Raw genomic sequence first — 21,971 nt, 5'->3', positions numbered from 1 at the left:
GCAGCGTCTCATCCGAAGCGGGGCGTCGGTCACGTGTGGCGGTGGACTCCATCACGCCGCTGCCGAGGCCTGCGTCCGGGGACAGGCCCAGTGTGTCCGGCTGCTGCTGGACGCCGGAGCCCAGGGAGATGAGATCGGGGGACATGGGGGACTTAAAAAAAGAAGAAATGGCTATAATTACATGCATGTGTGTCCCATAATGCGTCTCAGGTGGACGCGAGGAACGTGGACGGCAGCACCCGCTGTGTGACGCCGCTGCTCAGCCGGGAGTCTGGAGTGTGTCCGTCTTCTGCTGGACCACGGGGCCAAGACCAACCCGCCCTCACGTCCCGCACCGCCTCCCCCTCCACGAGGCCTGCAGGGGGTGGGGGGTCCCTGTGTGAAGCTCTTTTATTCATCAGTCTCTAATAGGACACCATAAACATGGAAGTGGGGTTTTTGTCATAATTGTTAAAAATCCACAATGGAAACAACGTCTCATATCTAGAATAATGTCTTCATTGTTGCCCTCATGCTGTCTTCATGATATCTCATGTTGTCCTCATGCTGTCTTCATGATATCTTCATGTTGTCCTCATGCTGTCTTCAGATATCTTCATTGTCCTCATGCTGTCTTCATGATATCTTCATGTTGTCCTCATGCTGTCTTCATGAAATCTTCATGTTGTCCTCATGCTGTCTTCATGCTTTCCTCGTGTTGCCCTCGTGTTGTCCTCATGTTGTCCTCATGTTGCCTTCCTGTTGTCCCCATGTTGCCCTCATGTTGTCTTCATGTTGTCCTCATGTTGCCCTCAGGTTGTCCTCATGTTGTCCTCATGTTGCCTTCCTGTTGTCCCCATGTGTCCTCATGTTGTCCTCATGTTGTCTTCATGTTGTCTTCATGTTGCCTTCCTGTGTCATGTTGTCCCCATGTTGTCCTCATGTTGCCCTCATGTTGTCCCCTGTTGTCCTCATGTTGTCCTCATGATGTTCTCATGTTGTCCTCATGTTGTCCTCATGTTGTCCCCATGTTGTCCCCATGTTTGTCCTCATGTTGCCCTCATGCTGTCCTCATGCTGTTGTCTTCATGTTGCCTCATGTTGTCCTCATGTTGTCCTCATGTTGTCCTCATGCTGTCTTCATGATATCTTCATGTTGTCCTCATGCTGTCTTCATGCTTTCCCGTGTTGCCCTCGTGTTGTCCCATGTTGTCTCATGTTGCCCTTCCTGTTGTCCCCATGTTGCCCTCATGTTGTCTTCATGTTGTCCTCATGTTGCCCTCATGTTGTCCTCATGTTGTCCTCATGTTGCCTTCCTGTTGTCCCCATGTTGTCCTCATGTGTCCTCATGTTGTCCTCATGTTGTCTTCATGTTGTCTTCATGTTGCCTTCCTGTTGTCCCCATGGTGTCCCCATGTTGTCCTCATGTTGCCCTCATGTTGTCCCCATGTTGTCCTCATGTTGTCCTCATGTTGTCCTCATGATGTTCTCATGTTGTCCTCATGTTGTCCTCATGTTGTCCCCATGTTGTCCCCATGTTGTCCTCATGTTGCCCTCATGCTGTCCTCATGCTGTTCTCATGTTGTTCTCATGTTGTCCTCATGTTGTCTTCATGTTGCCCTCATGTTGTCTTCTGTTGCCCTCATGTGGTCCTCTGTTCCTCATGTTGTCCCATGTGTCCCCATGTATCCTCATGTTGTCCTCATGTTGTCCTCATGTTGTCTCGTTGTCTCATGTTGTCCCCAGTGTCCCCATGTTGTCCTCATGTTCCCCCATGTTGTCCCATGTCATCCTCATGTTGTCCCCATGTTGTCCCCATGTTGTCTCATGTTGTCTTCATGTTGCCTTCCTGTTGTCCCCATGTTGTCCTCATGTTGTCTCATGTTGTCCTCATGTTGTCTTCAGTTGTCTTCATGTTGCCTTCCTGTTGTCCCCATGTTGTCCTCATGTTGTCCTCATGTTGTCCCCATGTTGTCCTCATGTTGTCCTCATGTGTCCTATATCAATGTTCTTTTTAATTCCCAAAATAACATGATGATTCCAACGCTCTTGCCAAGTAAAAATCTCTTTTCATTAATTTTGGGTCTTATTCTATTTTATAGCATTGTAAAACAAAGTGAAGTGTTGTTGAAATAGTGTTGAGTAAAAGTTGACATATTCCAGTCTGTGATTATCATCAACATCCATTCCTTTAATTTGAGTCTAAATATTAGCCCTCTTATTTTTTAATATGTATTCTCTGTCCCATGTTTCAGGGAACTCTGAGTGTGTGAAGCTGCTGATCGCCACGGGTGCTCGCCTGGAGGCGTACGACCTTTACTACGGGACCCCGCTACACGTAGCGTGTGCTAACCAACACACACACTGTGTTAAGGAGCTGCTCAATGCAGGTGAGCGCTATGGGGGGGGGGGGGTGGGGGGGGGGGTATGTTGCATGGCTTCAAAGTGCTTCTTGCTTCTCAGATTTCTGTGGGATTAAATTAGGGAGAGAGCGATTATCGGCCCTGGAGGATCATCAGTGTTTTATTTGCCTGTTAATTGATAAAGTTGATGAATTAAAATCCAATTTTAATTGTGTCCTATAGAGACGGACGCATTCCCTGAACGTAGATGTTATCTCAGCTGCGGGTAATTGAGATAAAGACAATATTTGGTAATGGATTATGAAGTAAAACTGTATTTCAGACTTGTTTTAAAACCCCAATAAGGTCCCGAGGGGAGACAACACAAGGGTTGAATAAGTGCTAAAGGTCCAATGTGTAGGAACTTCTCCATCAAGCGTTGAGATCGCCAGCAACTCTAAAATCCCAGGAACATCACCATGAGATCTTATCAACTCTAAAATCCCAGGAACATCTGGAAAACCACCATGAGATCGTCATCAACTCTAAAATCCTAGGAACATCACCATGAGATCTTATCAACTCTAAAATCCCAGGAACATCACCATGAGATCTATCAACTCTAAAATCCCAGGAACATCACCATGAGATCTTATCAACTCTAAAATCCCAGGAACGTCTGGAACACTACCATGAGATCGCCATCAACTCTAAAATCCCAGGAACATCAGGAACATCCCCATGAGATCGCCATCAAGTCTAAAATCCTAGGAACATCACCATGAGATCTTATCAACTCTAAAATCCCAGGAACATCTGGAACACCACCATGAGATCGCCATCAACTCTAAAATCCTAGGAACATCACCATGAGATCTTATCAACTCTAAAACCCCAGAACATCACCATGAGATCTTATCAACTCTAAAATCCCAGGAAATCACCATGAGATCTTATCAACTCTAAAATCCCAGGAACGTCTGAACACCACCATGAGATCGCCATCAACTCTAAAATCCCAGGAACATCAGGAACATCCCCATGAGATCGCCATCAAGTCTAAAATCCTAGGAACATCACCATGAGATCTTATCAACTCTAAAATCCAGGAACATCTGGAACACCACCATGAGATCGCCATCAACTCTAAAATCTAGGAACATCACCATGAGATCTTATCAACTCTAAAATCCCAGGAACATCACCATGAGATCTTATCAACTCTAAAATCCCAGGAACGTCTGGAACACACCATGAGATCGCCATCAACTCTAAAATCCCAGGAACGTCAGGAAATCACCATGAGATCGCCATCAAGTCTAAAATCCTAGGAACATCACCATGAGATCTTATCAACTCTAAAATCCCGGAACATCTGGAACACCACCTGAGATCGCCATCAACTCTAAAATCCCAGGAACGTCTGGAACACTACCATGAGATCGCCATCAACTCTAAAATCCCAGGAACATCTGGAACACCGCCATGAGATCGCCATCAACTCTAAATCCCAGGAACATCTGGAACATCACCATGAGATCGCCATCAACTTAAAATCCCAGGAACATCTGGAACACCACCATGAGATCGCCATCAACTCTAAAATCCCAGGAACGTCTGGAACACCGCCATGAGATCGCCATCAACTCTTAAATCCAGGAACATCTGGAACACCGCCATGAGATCGCCATCAACTCTAAAATCCCAGGAACGTCTGGAACACTACCATGAGATCGCCATCAACTCTAAAATCCCAGGAACATCTGGAACACCACCATGAGATCGCCATCAACTCTAAAATCCCAGGAACGTCTGGAAACACCGCCATGAGATCGCCATCAACTCTTAAATCCGGAACATCTGGAACACCGCCATGAGATCGCCATCAACTCTAAAATCCCAGGAACGTCTGGAACACTACCATGATCACCATCAACTCTAAAATCCAGGAACGTCTGGAACACCACCACAAGATCGCCATCAACTCTAAAATCCCAGGAACGTCTGGAACACCACCATGAGATCGCCATCAACTCTAAAATCCAGGAACATCTGGAACACCACCATGAGATCGCCATCAACTCTAAAATCCCAGGAACATCTAAAATCCCAGGAACATAAGGAACACCACCACGAGATCGCCATCAACTCCAAAATCCCAGGAACATCTAAAATCCCAGGAACATCTGGAAACACCACCACGAGATCGCCATCAACTCCAAAATCCCAGGAACATCTAAAATCCCAGGAAGTCTGGAACACACCACGAGATCGCCATCAACTGTAAAATCCAGGAACGTCTGGAACATCACCACGAGATTGCCATCAACTCTAAAATCCAGGAACATCTGGAACACCGCCATGAGATCGCCATCAACGCTAAAATCCCAGGAACGTCTGGAACACCACCACGAGATCGCCATCAACTCTAAAATCCCAGGAACGTCTGGACACCACCATGAGATCGCCATCACTCTAAAATCCAGGAACATCTGGAACACAGCCATGAGATCGCCATCAACTCTAAAATCCCAGGAACATCTGGAACCCGCCATGAGATCGCCATCAACTCTAAAATCCCAGGAACGTCTGGAACACCACCACGAGATCGCCATCAACTCTAAAATCCCAGGACGTCTGGAACACCACCATGAGATCGCCATCAACTCTAAAATCCAGGAAACATCTGGAAACCACACATGAGATCGCCATCAACTCTAAAATCCCAGGAACATCTAAAATCCCAGGAACATAAGGAACACCACCACGAGATCGCCATCAACTCCAAAATCCCAGGAACATCTAAAATCCCAGGAACGTCTGGAACACCACCACGAGATCGCCAAACTCTAAAATCCCCGGAACGCCTGGAACACACACGAGATCGCCATCAACTCTAAAATCCCAGGAACGTCTGGAACACCACCACGAGATCGCCATCAAACTCTAAAATCCCAGGAACATCTGGAACACCACCATGAGATCGCCATCAACTCTAAAATCCCAGGAACATCTAAAATCCCAGGAACATAAGGAAACCACCACGAGATCGCCATCAACTCCAAAATCCCAGGAACATCTAAAATCCCAAGAACATCTGGAACACCACCACGAGATCGCCATCAATCCAAAATCCCAGGAACATCTAAAATCCCAGGAACGTCTGGAACACCACCACGAGATCGCCATCAACTCCCAAAATCCCAGGAACATCTAAAATCCCAGGAACATCTGGAACACCACCCGAGATCGCCATCAACTCTAAAATCCCAGGAACGTCTGGAACACCACCACGAGATCGCCATCAAACTCTAAATCCCAGGAACGTCTGGAACACCGCCATGAGATCGCCATGTAAATGTAAATGTGCTGTATTTATATAGCGCTTTTCCAGTCTTAAACAACTGCTCAAAGCGCTTTTACATCTACAGGATACATTCACCATTCACACACATTCATACACTGTGGCCGGGCTGCCATACATGGTGCCACCTGCTCATCAGATATACATTCATACACACTCACACTCCGATGCGCAGCACCGGGGGCAACGGGGGTTCAGTGTCTCCCAAGGACACTTCGACAATGACTGCAGGGGCAGGGATCGAACCACCAACCTTCCGATTGGCAGGCAACCGCTCTACCACTGAGCCACAGCCGCCATCAACTCTAAAATCCCAGGAACATCTGAAATACACCACCATGAGATCGCCATCAACTCCAAAATCCCAGGAACATCTAAAATCCCAGGAACATCTGGAACACCACCACGAGATCGCCATCAACTCTAAAATCCCAGGAACATCTGGAACACCACCAGAGATTGCCATCAACTCTAAAATCCAGGAACAATCTAAAATCCCAGGAACATCTGAAATACACCACCATGAGATCGCCATCAACTCCAAAATCCCAGGAACATCTAAATCCCAGAACATCTGGAACACCACCACGAGATCGCCATCAACTCTAAAATCCCAGGAACGTCTGGAACACCACCACGAGATCGCCATCAACTCTAAAATCCCAGGAACATCTGGAACATCACCACGAGATCGCCATCAACTCTAAAATCTCAGGAACATCTGGAAGATGCCCAGATTGACCTTATTTAAAGAGCTGCCATTAACGCCTTTTCCCTTCCAGGTGCTAAGGTGAACGCCGCCCGGCTACACGAGACGCCGCTGCACCACTGCTAAGAACACCCAGGTGGAGATGGTGAAGATGCTGGTGGAGTTCGGGGCAACGTCCACAGCCCGAGACCACACAACAGGAGACCCGTGGACTACGCCGCGCCCGGGTCGCCCTCGGCCACCTGCCTCCACTTTTACGAGAGTAGGTCACTCCGGAAAAGGCAACAAACGTACCGTGGAGATGTTTTTTTATCGTTTCGTCCAACTTTATTGGGAAAAAAATACATCCAAACATAGGACATTTCAGCACTTGGTCAAATCATGCTCCAGAGAAAACAATAATGCATTTTAAAATAAATAAAGAAGTAGTGTTTATAGCCATTTTCTTTAGAGGGGATGATTGAGCAATATAAAACTACAATGCCACAAAACTAATATACAGTGTAATTAAAAAGTCCACCTTACAAAATGACAGTTTTTGAGTGTTTATACGCTGACGGCTTAATTAAGTCCTTGGGTTTATAACGAACGGTGTGAAATTGGGTAGCACTTGAATTCAACGTTGAAATTCTGATTTTGAAAATGAAAACCTAAAAACTCTTACATTCAACACTGATATCATGATGGTTTTAACAACATTTAATGCGTCATTTGAGTTGTAAAGATGTAGCTTTGCAGGTTATAATGTAAAGTGTCGGGTACTTTTTAATCCTCATGTTGTCCCCATGTTGTCCCCATGTTGTCCCTGTTTGTCCCTCATGTTGTCCCCATGTTGTCTTCATGTTGCCCTCATGTTGTCTTCATGTTGCCCTCATGTTGCCCTCATGTGTCTTCATGTTGCCCTCATGTTGTCTTCATGTTGCCTCATGTTGCCCTCATGTTGCCCTCATGTTGTCTTCATGTTGTTCTTCATGTTGCCCTCATGTTGTCTTCATGTTGTCCTCATGTTGTCCTCATGTTGCCCTCATGTGTCTTCATGTTGTCTTCATGTTGTCTTCATGCTGTCTTCATGCTGTCCTCATGTTGCCTCATGTTTCCTCATGTTGTCTTCATGTTGTCTTCATGTTGCCCTCATGTTGCCCTCATGTTGTCTTCATGCTGTCTTCATGTTGCCCTCATGCTGTCTTCATGTTGCCCTCATGTTGCCCTCAGTTGTCTTCATGTTGTCTTCATGTGTCTTCATGCTGTCTTCATGCTGTCCTCATGTTGTCCTATGTTGCCCTCATGTTGTCTTCATGTGTCTTCATGTTGCCCTCATGTTGCCCTCATGTTGCCCTCATGTTGTCTTCATGCTGTTTCATGTTGCCCTCATGCTGTCTTCATGTGTCCTCATGTTGTCTTCATGTGTCTTCATGTGTCTTCATGTTGCCCTCATGTTGCCCTCATGTTGCCCTCATGTGTCCTCATGTGGCCTCTGTTGCCCTCATGTGCCCTCATGTTGTCCTCATGTTGTCTTCATGTTGTCTTCATGTTGTCCTCATGTTGTCCCTATGTTGCCCTCATGGTGTCTTCATGTGGTCTTCATGTTGTCTTAATGCTGTCTTCATGATGTCCTCATGTTGTCCTCATGTGCCCTCATGTTGCCCTCATGTTGTCTTCATGTTGCCCTCATGTTGCCCTTCATGTTGCCCTCATGTTGTCTTCATGTGGTCCTCATGTTGCCCTCATGTTGTCTTCATGTTGTCCTCATGTTGTCTTCATGTTGCCCTCATGTTGCCCTCATGTTGCCCTCATGTGGCCCTCATGTCGTCCTCATGTCGTCCTCATGGCGCCCTCATGTTGTCTTCATGTTGTCTTCATGCTGTCTTCATGCTGTCCTCATGTTGTCCTCATGTTGTCCTCATGTTGTCCCCATGTTGTCCTCATGCTGTCTTCATGTCGTCCTCATGTTGCCCTCATGTGCCCTCATGTTGCCTCATGTTGCCTATGTTGTCGTCATGTGTCCTCATGTTGCCCTCATGTTGTCTTCATGTTGTCCTCATGTTGCCCTCACGTTGTCCTCATGTTGCCCTCATGTTGCCCTCATGTGCCCTCATGTTGTCATGTTGTCCTCATGTTGTCCTCATGTGCCTCATGTTGTCTTCATGTTGTCCTCATGTCGCCCTCACGTTGTCCCATGTAAAGATGTAGCTTTGCAGGGTAATATATTGTGTAAAATGTCGACGTGTACTTCTTTAATCTTATTGGTCCAGTGTAGATCTCATAGTGTGTAGTTGGTGTAACGTAAACGTCTCACCAGCAGGTGGCAGGCAAGGATTGCATGTCAAGTCCAGGAAATGTCTCAGACTGATGACACCCGTTGTTTACATGGTGCTCATATATATATATATATATACACACACACACACAACACACACACACACACAACACACACACACACACCAATCGCCAATTAACTTATGCTGGAGATTGTACAAGCAGAAGCAACCCTCAGATAGATTTCGTAATGCACCTTGTTAATGTTTACATTAGAATTAAAGAACCTTTCTGAACCGTACCAAACACTATATATTAACATATTTGACATTTTAAGATTGATTTCAGTATTTTATGAATCCACCATCATCCAGATCACTCGGACAAAGATCGGTTTCGTTCGGTGTCCAGTTGACAAGTTTAGCTCATTGATGTATCCAATTCCACACCTATTACCCATTAAAGGAGGAAGACTTATGACTAAATTAGTATAAAATGAACCATATCCAGGCAGTTAAGGTTGGTTTCAAAGAGTGCTAAAAGGTTGTATTTAACGGGAAAGACATTGTCGATGTTAATGTCCCGCCCTGTTAATTAAGGATTTCTTACTTTTTTCACGTTTGTTTTCATAATTCGTCTTCCTTTCCTTATACTATTTCTCTTCCATGAGCTAACTCTTGTTGTTGTTGTCGTCCTGTCCATAGCCACCCCCATGACCCTGCAGCAGCTCAGCAGGCTGGCGGTGAGGAGGACGCTGGGCACCAGAGCTCTGGGGGTCATGGGTCACTCCACGTACCCAGCTCCTCATCCGCTACCTGTGACCAGTAACCCCGAGGACCACCGATGGGGGACTCTCAAAGCTGCAAACCACAGCAAAGGTGCCACGGCTTTAGTAGACATCAGTGTTTAGTCAGAAGCACAAGGTTTCTCTTCAAAGCTACACTTTGCCCCCAAGACTTGGCTAGCTCAAAGTCCCAGGGGGGGTGAGAGAGACGAGGATCCCAGCTCCCAAGTCCTGGATTTGCCCAAAATGTCATTCTCTATTGACTTGTCGTCCGGTTCGGATCTGGATCGTGGATCTTTTGAGATGCAAACATACCGACACATGCATGAAATGATAATCCTAAAATAGAAGCTCCAAATGGTCTCCTTAACAGCAGCTTCTGTGGAAAAAGCCGCTCTCAGCACTGGAAACCATCCCAGTCTCTATTTAGGGTGATAAACAAGAGGATTTTAAAAGGTCTTTGCAGCTATACAGTACAAGTCTTAACAGCATTTAATGTCTAATGATAATAGAAGCGTAACTTACACTACAAGAAGAGGGTATTTCTAATATGAGAGACCATTTTAGATGTTGTTTTTGTTATTATTTGAACTAGAGAACATGTGTCAAAGCTCAGGTGGAGGCGTGGTTTTTGGTGGAAATTGTCTGAGACCGTTCTTATACCTGAATTTGCTTATTGGCCAATACCAAGTATGGATCCGATACCTGTGTGTCCTATTATGATTTAACTGCTGTATACTACAATCTATGGATATATGGATGTGATATGATTTCTATTTTGTTGTTGGTCCGGCTCAGGTTGAACTTTTGGTGACAAAAACTCTTATAATCCAGTTTGACAGTCAGTCGTAATGAGAAAGAACCCAAATCAACTTATTTAAAGTAGATTTTCTTAAACTGCGGTACTTTCAGATGCTGATACCAACATTGAAAGCTGTATCGGAGGCTTTTCAGATGCTGGGATTGGGATCACAACTTGTCTCGTTCCCCTATCTCGGGGAAGCAGGGTTACATGCGTAACCCCTGTTCCCTTATCTCGGGGAACAAGGGTTACTTGTAACCCTTATTCCCTATCTCGGGGAACCAGGGTTACATACGTAACGTCGTCTCGGGGAACCAGGGTACATACGTAACTCTTGTTCCCCTATCTCGGGGACCAGGGTTACATACGTAACTCGTCTCGGGGAACCAGGGTACATATACATAACTCTTGTTCCCTATCTCGGGGAACAAGGGTTACATACGTAACCGAGATGTTTTTTGGCAACAGAAGTGACATCAGTAGTCAGTTTCTTGCTCAACCAAAGTTTCTGGACTGGATCCTGGACTTTCTGGGGAAGTGCGTGCATGTCCCCAAACCCGCCTGCGTACCGTAAACGCTGAGTAGCCGTTAAATTGTGAAATACCCCGAGACGTAGCGTGCTCAGACCACATTCGCTGGAGGACAGATGGCTGTTCCCTGTTAGACCTGTAAATCCAGAGGAACCCAAGCAGGCTGCTGTCACAGTGACGCTCTCCATATGCTGCTTGCTACCCCCCCCCCCCCTCCGCGCCTAGAGAAAGCCTTTTGTTAACACAGACACCCAAGTCTCAAGGAGACCTCGATCCGATCCCGGCTGCTTATTTATAGTTTCGCTAAATCCGCCTATAAGATTGTAGGTCATGTTATTTTTAGTACATGAAGTGGTTTATGAAGTCCATAAAGGGCTTCAGATGGCTTCGAAGTTGACCTGTTATGGAAGAGTTTTTCCCCCCGTTATGATTTAAAAAATTACAAAACACACACATTTAAACATCCTACCCCCCCCCAAACACCCCCATATCATCATCACCACCACTTACTTAAAGGCAAATTAAACAAGATAACATAACCATAATTATTCGATACAATAAAATCCTATCAAAATGAACTGCTTTCAACTAAATAAACATGTATATGTGGAAGAAATCGCCTCGCATTGCCAGACCCTCCTCCACAGCGCTGAGGAGGAGGGTCTGGAGGGTCAACACAGCATCCTGGGATAGGGGAAAATCATGCTCTGGGTTATTGGCGTTTCTTTAAACCAATCCAATTGGGGTGGGCGGGGCTAAGCGCGGGACGGAGCCACGGTGCCACTGCAAAATAGCCGGGAAGGAACATCATATCCATTCCATCTTCATCCTCTTATCCGGTGTCGGGTCGCGGGGGCAGCAGCTCCAGTAGGGGACCCCAAACTTCCCTTTCCCGAGCCACATCAACCAGCTCCGACTGGGGGATCCCGAGGCGTTCCAGGCCAGGTTGGAGATCTAACTCTCCACCTAGTCCTGGGTCTTCCCCGAGGCCTCCTCCCAGCTGGACGTCCCTCACCTAGTCCTGGGTCTTCCCCGAGGCCTCCTCCCAGCTGGACGTGCCTGGACCACCTCCCTAGGGACCCCCCCAGGAGGCATCCTCACCAGATGCCCGAACCACCTCAACTGGCTCCTTTCGACGCGAAGGAGCAGCGGCTCTACTCCGAGCTCCTCTCGGATGACTGAGCTTCTCACCCTGTCTCTAAGGGAGACGCCGGCCCCCCTCCTGAGGTAACCAGGCCCCTTCCTGAGGAAACCAGCCCCCCTCCTGAGGAGACCAGCCACCCTCCTGAGGAAACCCAATTCGGCCGCTTGTACCCTGGATCTGGTTCTTTCGGTCATGACCAGCCTTCAGGACCATAGGTGAGGGTAGATCGAGAGCTTTGGATCATCAGGTCCCCCAAAAACAAGTTCAGATCTGCCTTAAAGCCTTAAAATACCCGACCCTGATACATAGCAGAACACAGAGAGGAGACTAGGAGAGGCACGTAGGGAATGTCCAGTCCCCGAAGATGAGAAATGGGAATGTTGAACGACAGAGTGGTTGTGTTGAACCTTTCCTCCCGGTAGGTCGAATTAAACGGCACTGGCCGTTCTTTTTTGGGTAAGCACTGTCCATAAAAGGGAATAAAGTCACGTTCAATCGGCTCGGATGTTCAAAAAAAACATCGTTTCTCAGTTTAAGCGACGCTGAAGGTTCCCTGACCCTCTTAATACGGCGCTGTCCAGGTCATTTTAAGGGCCACACTGGACAAGGGACTCAAATTAAAGGGCCAGACATGGAGAGTTTAATGACACGCATACATCAGAAAGAGTGAAATATCTATGAATGTGGAATAATTCATGTCGTTTTGCTGCCTTTTCTGACTTTTTCAGGCTTTCTTAGACGTGTTTGTCACTGAAATTGTTTTTATTGTCGGTTTTTGCAACGTTTTGTCACTTTTTCTGTACTTATTTGTCTCGTTTAAGGTGCTACAAAGCAACCCCACAGAATAAGTCATAATATTTGTCTTACTGTACAGAAGTGATGCTCTGAATAAGACAATATGTCGATTCGTTGAATAATTGTACTGTTGATGTGCTTGATGTCCTCTTGTTTTGCATGATCCTGGCTCTCATTCACATGTGTGTGGACTGGACTAGACTGGACTGGACTGGACTGTCTGCCAACTTATTTGGTAAACACACACTTCTGTCTCTGTAGAAGAGTCACTGGGGAACACTGGGTTTCATAAGCAACATACAGTATTACAACATTTCTTAAAGTGCACGACCTTTGAAAATTAATGAACGTCCGTTACGTTCACTCCACTTGCCTTTCAGAACTTAATTATAAAAACTTGGGTACATTTTCTAATTAAAGTCTTCAAAAGTCTTTAAATTTCAGTAGGAACTAGTTTCCAGCTGAACTGATCCCAGTTACCTGAATTCAGACTGACTGAGGAAGGTCCAGCAGGTCCACACGCGCCAGATGCACTTATTGGCCACTTGGGGGCGACATTGATGATTAAATCGTTTGTATTGCATCGCATCTGTTAGGAAACGCAGCTCTGTGGGTCTCATGAGAAACAGGTCTTCCTCATTACACAGCAAACAGAAGGGGGGGGAGGATCAGTCTTGGCAGTGAAAAGGACCAGAGGAGGTACACAGATTTGGGCAAGTAGTAGATTGTGGATTTGAGGCGCTAAGCAGACTGCGAGGCTTTTGTTTGAGAATCGATAAACAGAGACCTGGATGCTGTGATGGTCCAGTGCTACGCTCACCCATCAGACCCTGCAGCCTGAAACCAGGACCCTGAAAGGAACCGCAGATGTGAGGCGACTTAGATCCAGCCCGTATATCCTTTAAGGTTCACAAGCATTAACCAAAAAACAGGGCAAGTGTTTTTTTTTTAACTGCAATTACCTGACAGTCAAAACTCAAAATGGCAGAATGCCGAGTTTTCATCAGAAAGAGTGAAATATCTACGAACGTGGGATAATTCCTGTGGCTTTGTTGCCTTTTCTGACATTTTTTAGGCTTTCTTAGACATGCGTGGCACTTAAATTGTCGTTTTTTTTTTGCAGCGTTTTGTTGCTTTTTAGTCACTTTTAGACACGTTGTCTCGTTTAAGGTGCTACAAAAGAACGTCTCGGGTTACGTATGTAACCCTGGTTCCCCGAGATAGGGGAACGAGACACTGCGTCGGTACGACACTATGGGAACGCCTATAGTGTCGCAACTGACGCAGTTCGAGTTTCCCCTCGAAGGGGAACGTCGGGTTACGTATGTAACCTTGTTCCCCGAGATAGGGGAACGAGACACTGCGTCGGTTACGACACTATGGGAACGCCTATAGTGTCGCAACTGACGCAGTCGAGTTCCCCTCGAAGGGGAACGTCTCGGTTACGTATGTACCCTTGTTCCCCGAGATAGGGGACCAGGGTTACATACGTAACCCTGGTTCCCCGAGATAGGGGGAACGAGACACTGCGTCGGTTACGACACTATGGGAACGCCTATAGTGTCGCAACTGACGCAGTTCGAGTTCCCCTCGAAGGGAACGTCTCGGGTTACGTATGTAACCTGGTTCCCCGAGATAGGGAACCAGGGTTACATACGTACCCTGGTTCCCCCGAGATAGGGGAACGAGACACTGCGTCGGTTACGGACACTATGGGAACGCCTATAGTGTCGCAACTGACGCAGTTCGAGTTCCCCTCGAAGGGGAACGTTCTCGGGTTACGTATGTAACCCTTGTTCCCCGAGATAGGGGAACGAGACACTGCGTCGGTTACGACACTATGGAACCCCTATAGTGTCGCAACTGACGCAGTTCGAGTTCCCCTCGAAGGGGAACGTTTCGGGGTTACGTATGTAACCCTTGTTCCGAGATAGGGAACCAGGGTTACATACGTAACCCTAGTTCCCGAGAAGGGGAACGAGACACTGCGTCGGTTACGACACTATGGGAACGCTATAGTGTCGCAACTGACGCAGTTCGAGTTACCCTCGAAGGGAACGTCTCGGGTTACGTATGTAACCTTGTTCCCAGAGATAGGGGAACCAGGGTTACATACGTAAACCCTGGTTCCCCGAGATAGGGGAACGAGACACTGCGTCGGTTACGACACTATGGGAACGCTATAGTGTCGCAACTGACGCAGTTCGAGTTACCCTCGAAGGGGAACGTCTGGTACGTATGTAACCCTTGTTCCCCGAGATAGGGGAACCAGGTTACATACGTAACCCTGGTTCCCCGAGATAGGGGAAGACACTGCGTCGGGTACGACACTATGGGAACGCCTTAGTGTCGCAACTGACGCAGTTCGAGTTCCCCTCGAAGGGGAAACGTCTCGGGTTACGTATGTAACCCTGGTTCCCCGAGATAGGGGAACCAGGGTTACATACGTAACCCTTGTTCCCCGAGATAGGGGAACGAGGACACTGCGTCGGTTACGACACTATGGGAACGCTATAGTGTCGCAACCGACGCAGTTGAAGTTCCTCGAAGGGGAACTAAAGGACGAACCACAAAACGGGTCATAATTTTTACCTTACTGTACCAGAAGTGATGCTCTGAATAAGAGAAATATGTGATTCAATTGAATAAATTGTACTTGAGGTCCTCATGTTTTTGCATGATCCTGGCTCTCATTCACGTGTGCTGGACTGGACTGGACTAGACTAGTAGATTAGACCACTAATGTGAGACGACAACTCGAGGCCCCGCGGGCCAAATCCCGACCCCCCCTTATATCACTTAAGGTTCATTTTAACTGCCAATTACCTGACGTTCAACCCCTGAAAATGGCAGATTTGCCACTTTGAGTCTCAGAAATTGCCACCAGAAGCAGAGTTTTCATTTTAAAGCTGTGAAACAGGTTGTTGGTAAATAAATGTCATTGTTTTGCTTTATTTGCTGAAATCTCTGAAGGCTAAGGAGCTTTTTAGCCGACTCTTGTGGCTTTATGTCGACAAAATGCGTCAGAAAGTGTAAAGAAAAGTTGAGATACCCACCCCCAAGCTCATGTAGCCCAAGACACTCAATTGCACAAAACGTTCTATATGCTATATGTGCGCGGTTAAAAACTTTAACAAAGTAAGAAGGTTTGGGTGTGGGTGTGTCTTTGCTCTAATATAATAAAAGTTATAGGGTGTCATTGTATTTTCCCTATAAATACACTATATGTTATATGACTACGACAATAGGAACAGGGGACTCTGATCAGGATCTGTCCGCTGTGAAATTCTTAAAGAATTATCGTCAAGAATCTCAGTTGTAATCATTAAATGGCTGAAAATGAACGCAAGGCAGCGAAGAAAAAATGGGTATGCTCTATTTCTGTAACGGTTTAACCCCTTGTGTTTTTCTCGGGTCAAACTGACCCGTTTCAAAGTGTTTTTATATCAGAAATAGGCTTTCTTTCCCCAATTGCCCCAAAATAACACGCATGTTCCACCCCACTTACTTTGTATTGTATTTTTGGGTGTTTTATTAATCTTATAGCTTGACTTATTTGGGTTATTGTTTTTTTTAAAAACAGTCCGGCCTCAACTAACTTGACATCGACCCGTCTGTGATCCCCTCACTCTCTCTGATCTCAACTATTAGTCAAAAAATAATTCAGAATTTCTGCCCTTTTAACTAAAGACGTATGTGTAATTGATATAAATGCGTTGGTTGACCATGAATTCCAGAATAAGAGTAAAACCTGTTATTAACCAGCTCAGGTTTTTAAAAAAAGGCCCCAAGACCTGGAAAGTGACCAATAAATCGGAAAGAGTGACAAATCCCGGAAAAAGTGCCAAATAAATCGTTAAAAAGTGACAAATAAATCGGAAAGAGTGACAAATAAATTGGAAAAAGTGACCAATCGGAAAAAGTGACAATAAATCGGAAAAAAGTGACACTAAATCGGGAAGAGTGTGCAAATCAATCGTAAAAAAGTGACAAATAATTGGAAAAAAGTGCCACATAATCGGAAGAGTGCCAATAATCGTAAAAGTGACAAATAATTGGAAAAAGTGACAAATAAATCGGAAAGAGTGACAAATAATCGGAAGAGTGTGACAAATAAATCGTTAAAAAGTGACAAATAAATCGGAAAGAGTGACACATAAATCGGGAAAAGTGACAAATTCGGAAAGAGTGCCAAATAATCGGGAAAAAGTGTGCCAATAAATCGTAAAAGTGACCAATAATTGGAAAAGTGACAAATCGGGCAAAGTGACAAATAAAATCGGAAAACGTGCCAATAAATCGGAAAAAGTGACAAATCGGAAAAAGTGACAATAAATCGGAAAAGTGACAAAATTGGAAAAAGTGACAAATAAATCGGAAAGAGTGACCAATAATCGGAAACAGAGTGCAAATAAATTGGGAAAAAGGACCCTCGGAAAAAGTGCAATAAATCAGAAAAAGTGACAAAATAAATCGGAAAGAGTGCAAATAAATCGGACAAAGTGACAAATATCGTACAAAGTGACAAATAACTCGGAAAGAGTGACAATAAATTGGAACAAGTGACAAATCGGGACAAGACAAAAATCGTCCAAAAAAGTGACAAATAATCGGAAAGAGTGTGCAAATACATGTAAAAAGTGCCCATAATTGGACCAAGTGACAAATAAATCGGAAAGAGTGACAATAAATCGAAAAAGTGACAAATAAATTGGAAAAAGGACAATAAATCGGAAAGCGGGCCAAATAAATCGGAACGATGTGACAATAATCGTAAAAAGTGACAAATAACTCGGAAAGAGTGACAATAAATCGGAAAAAGTGACAATAAATCGGAAGAGTGACAATCAATCGGAAAAGTGTGACAATAAATCGTAAAGTGACAAATAAATTGGAAAAAGTGAACAAATCGGGAAAAAGTGACAAAATCGGAAACGTGACGTTATGGAAAAAAATCGGAAAGTGACAAATCGGAAAAAGTGACGAATAAATCGGAAAAAGTGACAAATAAATTGGAAAAAGTGACAAATAAATCGGAAAGAGTGACAAATAAATCGGGAAAAAGTGACAAATAAAATCGGAAAGAGTGACAAATAAATCGGGAAAAAGTGACAAATAAATCGGAAAGAGTGACAAATAAATCGGAAAAAGAGTGACAAATAAATCGGAAAAAAGTGACAAATAAATCGGAAAAAGTGACGAATAAATCGGAAAAAGTGACAAATCGGAAAAAGTGACAAATAAATTGGAAAAAGTGACAAATAAATCGGAAAAAGTGACAAATCGGAAAAAGTGACAAATCGGAAAAAGTGACAAATAAATTGGAAAAAGTGACAAATAAATCGGAAAAAGTGACAAATCGGAAAACGTGACGAATAAATCGGAAAAAGTGACAAATCGGAAAAAGTGACGAATAAATCGGAAAAAGTGACAAATAAATCGGAAAAAGTGACAAATAAATCGGAAAAAGTGACAAATGAATCTGGAAAAAGTGACAAATAAATCTGGAAAAAGTGACAAATTAATCGGGAAAAAGCCCAAAAAATATTAATTTTCAATTTTGACTTGGAAGGACAACACCAGGGTTAAAAACCCTGTAATTCAACTATCAAAGATGTTGCATTCAAGTCCATTTCGATTCTTTCCTCCTTGTTTCTGACTTGATTTGACTTGATTTTGCACTTCCTGTCTGCTGGAGACCCCCCCTGCCGGGACCTGTAGGATCAGATCCAAACGGAGGACCCCCCTTTGAAGAAAGACTAGTCTCCATGTCCCAGCAGCTGTTGGAGATCTGTCAAAACGTCCTCGCAGGACTCTGAAATCAGAAGGAGTGAGAACTCACAGCTCAGTGGAGTCCTTGGCAGCCTCGGGGGCCTTTGAATGAAGACTATGCAAAAGCCAAATGAGTCGATTCTAAACCTCATTTGATTAACTCGACGTTAATATCCACTCCCCCCCCCTTTTGGATACTTGCAAAGCTCCCATGTCTCGCCCATTTTTAGCATCATAACGCTACGTGCTGAGTGTATTCTCCTGGGTCCACTATCCAGGATCGACTCAGTACGAGTATTTATAAAGAGCTTAAGGGTCTGTAAAGACTAGAGGACGCCGTGTGATGTCCTGCAGCCTTCTCGGGAACACACCGGCCGTCTGAGGTCGCCCACTGGGACGTGACTAAACCCGGTTCCACAGAATGGTACGTCCAAGAAGAAGAGACAAGACGACGACAACGACCACAAACCCAGAAACGACACGGCAGACCCAAGATTCGGATGACGAGCACTTGATCGGACCGGGAAATGAAAGACTTTGTCTAAGTTAATGGTTCCAGCCTGTTTGGATCCTGGCCTCCGCCCTCTGGTCTGGTCTGGTCTGGTCTGCCCCCACACTTCCAGTACACCACACTGCTTGGGTCTGAGAAAGTAATATTCATGTGTGTGTGTGGTGTGTGTTGGACGACAACGCCTGGGTTACACACCACGCAGCAAACTTCAAACGCAGCTGGATGACCGAGCCATCTGGTGTGTTTTCTGGAAGGGGTCCCCCCTTTTAGCGTGTATAGAGCAGCATATCTCACCAGACCATGTAAATAATCACTACTTTTAGCATGTATAGAGCAGCATATCTCCACCAGACTCCATGTAAATAATCAGTGATTGCGTGTATAGAGCAGCATATCTCCACCAGACTCCATGTTAATAATCACTACTTTTAGGTGTATAGAGCAGCATATCTCCACCAGACTCCATGTAAATAATCACTACTTTTAGCATGTATAGAGCAGCAATCTCCACCAGACTCCATGTAAATAATCACTACTTTAGCATGTATAGAGAGCTATATCTCCACCAGACTCCATGTAAATAATCACTACTTTTAGCATGTATAGAGCAGCATATCTCCACCAGACTCCATGTAAATAATCACTACTTTTAGTGTGGTAGAGCAGCATATCTCCACCAGACTCCATGTAAATAATACTACTTTTAGCATGTATAGAGCAGCATATCTCCACCAGACTCCATGTAAATAATCATACTTTTAGGTGTATAGAGCAGCATCTCCACCAGACTCCATGTAAATAATCACTACTTTTAGTGTGTATAGAGCAGCATATCTCTCCACCAGACTCCATGTAAATAATCACTACTTTTAGCGTGTATAGAGCAGCATATCTCCACCAGGACTCCATGTAATAATCATACTTTTAGCGTGTATAGAGCAGCATATCTCCACCAGACTCCATGTAATAATCAACCTTTTAGCGTGTATAGGCAGCATATCTCCACCAGACTCCATGTAATAATCTGTGATTATAGCGTGTATAGAGCAGCATATCTCCACCAGACTCCAGTAAATAATCTGTGATTTTAGCATGTATAGAGCAGCATATCCCCACCAGACTACTGTAAATAATCAGTGATATAGCGTGTAGAGAGCAGCATATCTCCACCAGCTCCATGTAAATAATCAGTGATTTTAGCGTGTGTAGAGCAGCATATCTCCACCAGACTTCATGTAAATAATCAGGGGTTTTAACGTGTATAGAGCAGCATATCTCCACCAGACTCCATGTAATAATCACTACTTTTAGCGGTAATAGAGAAGCATATCTCCACCAGACTCCATGTAATAATCACTACTTTTAGCGTGTATAGAGCAGCATATCTCCAATAAGACTCCATGTAAATAATCAGTGATTTTATGGTGTATAGAGCAGCATATCTCCCCAGACTCCATGTAAATAATCAGTGATTTTAGCAAGTAAAACACGGCTTTCTAAAACATCTCTGAGCTCTGAGCCGCGCTGCTCAATCGGCTCCGTTTGGTTGGGTGTTTTCTTTCTTTCAATCCAATTCGGGTCTGTCAGTCACAGTGAAAACGGGGCAGATCCAGCCGGGGACAGGTCACCAAAACCCGGCGACGTCTGGTCCCCTAATATAGGCGCCCCTCTTGCCAGATGTCCTCCCCAGACCCTTCTCTGTCCTTGTGTTCTAGCTGCTGTTGACGAGCTGGATGAAGTGAAGAAGTCAGCTGTTCTGTGGAAAAGTACTTCTCATTTTGTCGTTTTAATATTTCATGGGGAAAGTGAATGAGTTCGAACCCACAAAGGAGCATTTGTTTAAACTGATATTAAGTTGAATGCTGTTCAACACTATAACAACAGTTATAGTTGTTATAACACAACAGTTATATAGTGCGTATTGTTACTCTCAGTGTTAAGGTCACTTTGCATTTAATGGCGTTAGCTGGATGTTTCAACCTTACTTTTAGCTAAGGTCTTTTTTTCAGCCTTTTCATTCGAGCTATTTAAACCGTTCATTCGTTAGCTGACTTTAATTTTTGCTAATGTTAGATGTTGCGTTTTCAGATTTTGAGAAAAGAGAGGCCTGGTCCATCTGAACAATCCCATGAATGAAACTTAAATGTGTCGTGGATGGAGCCATAATTTCAGGACTTTGACTATGGGTTGTGCCGGTCAGATTCTTAATTTAAATACATTATTTTAAGAATTTGGGATCAAACAGGTCTTAAAACTCAGTGACAGTTTTGTTGCTTTCCCCCGATGTCACTTTTCCCACGCTTTGAAGCTTTTCAACTATTTATAAAAGAAAAAAACAACACAATTTCTGATAAATAGGAACTTTTTGAAATGGGTCAATTGACCCGAGAAGAAAAACGTCTCGGGTTACGTATGTAACCCTTGTTCCCGAGATAGGGGAACTCGAACTGCGTCGGTTACGACACTATGCGTTCCCATAGTGTCGTAACCGACGCAGTTCGAGTTCCCTCGAAGGGGAACGTCTCGGGTTACGTATGTAACCCTTGTTCCCCGAGATAGGGGAACTCGAACTGCGTCGGTTACGACACTATGCGTTCCATAGTGTCGTAACGACGCAGTTCGAGTTCCCCTCGAAGGGGAACGTCTCGGGTTACGTATGAACCTTGTTCACGGAGATACGGGAACGAGACACTACGTCGGTTACGACACTATGGAACGCATCGTGTCGTAACCGACGCAGTTGGAGTTCCCCTCGCAGGGGAACAGGAGGGTTAACAGATAAACCGGGCTGACAAGGAAGACATGCAATCTCTGAGCAAATGTAGCGTCAAATGTTAAAGGTGCAGCAGGGAACACGGTCTTCTCGACAGCCCTGTCACTGTCTGTTATGTCACATCTGTACGGACTAATAGCTGAAGAGCTTTACAAGCCTGGAACAGTCAGCACACCCTGAGAACTCGGAGACATCTGAACAGACCGCATTA

The 21,971-nt window shown here is 44.9% G+C and overlaps 1 pseudogene; it reads left to right on the top strand.

Moving 5' to 3' along the window:
- The first annotated feature begins 4 nt into the window (after nt 1-4).
- Nucleotides 5-20,753, top strand: LOC116685460 (ankyrin repeat and SOCS box protein 13-like; annotated as a pseudogene).
- Nucleotides 20,754-21,971: the final 1,218 nt, after the last annotated feature.

Source organism: Etheostoma spectabile, unplaced genomic scaffold, assembly GCF_008692095.1.
Source record: "Etheostoma spectabile isolate EspeVRDwgs_2016 unplaced genomic scaffold, UIUC_Espe_1.0 scaffold00569847, whole genome shotgun sequence".
NCBI classification, from domain to species: Eukaryota; Metazoa; Chordata; class Actinopteri; order Perciformes; family Percidae; genus Etheostoma; species Etheostoma spectabile.
Note: the sequence above shows the minus strand (reverse complement) of the source record. Positions and strands in the feature narration are given on the sequence as shown.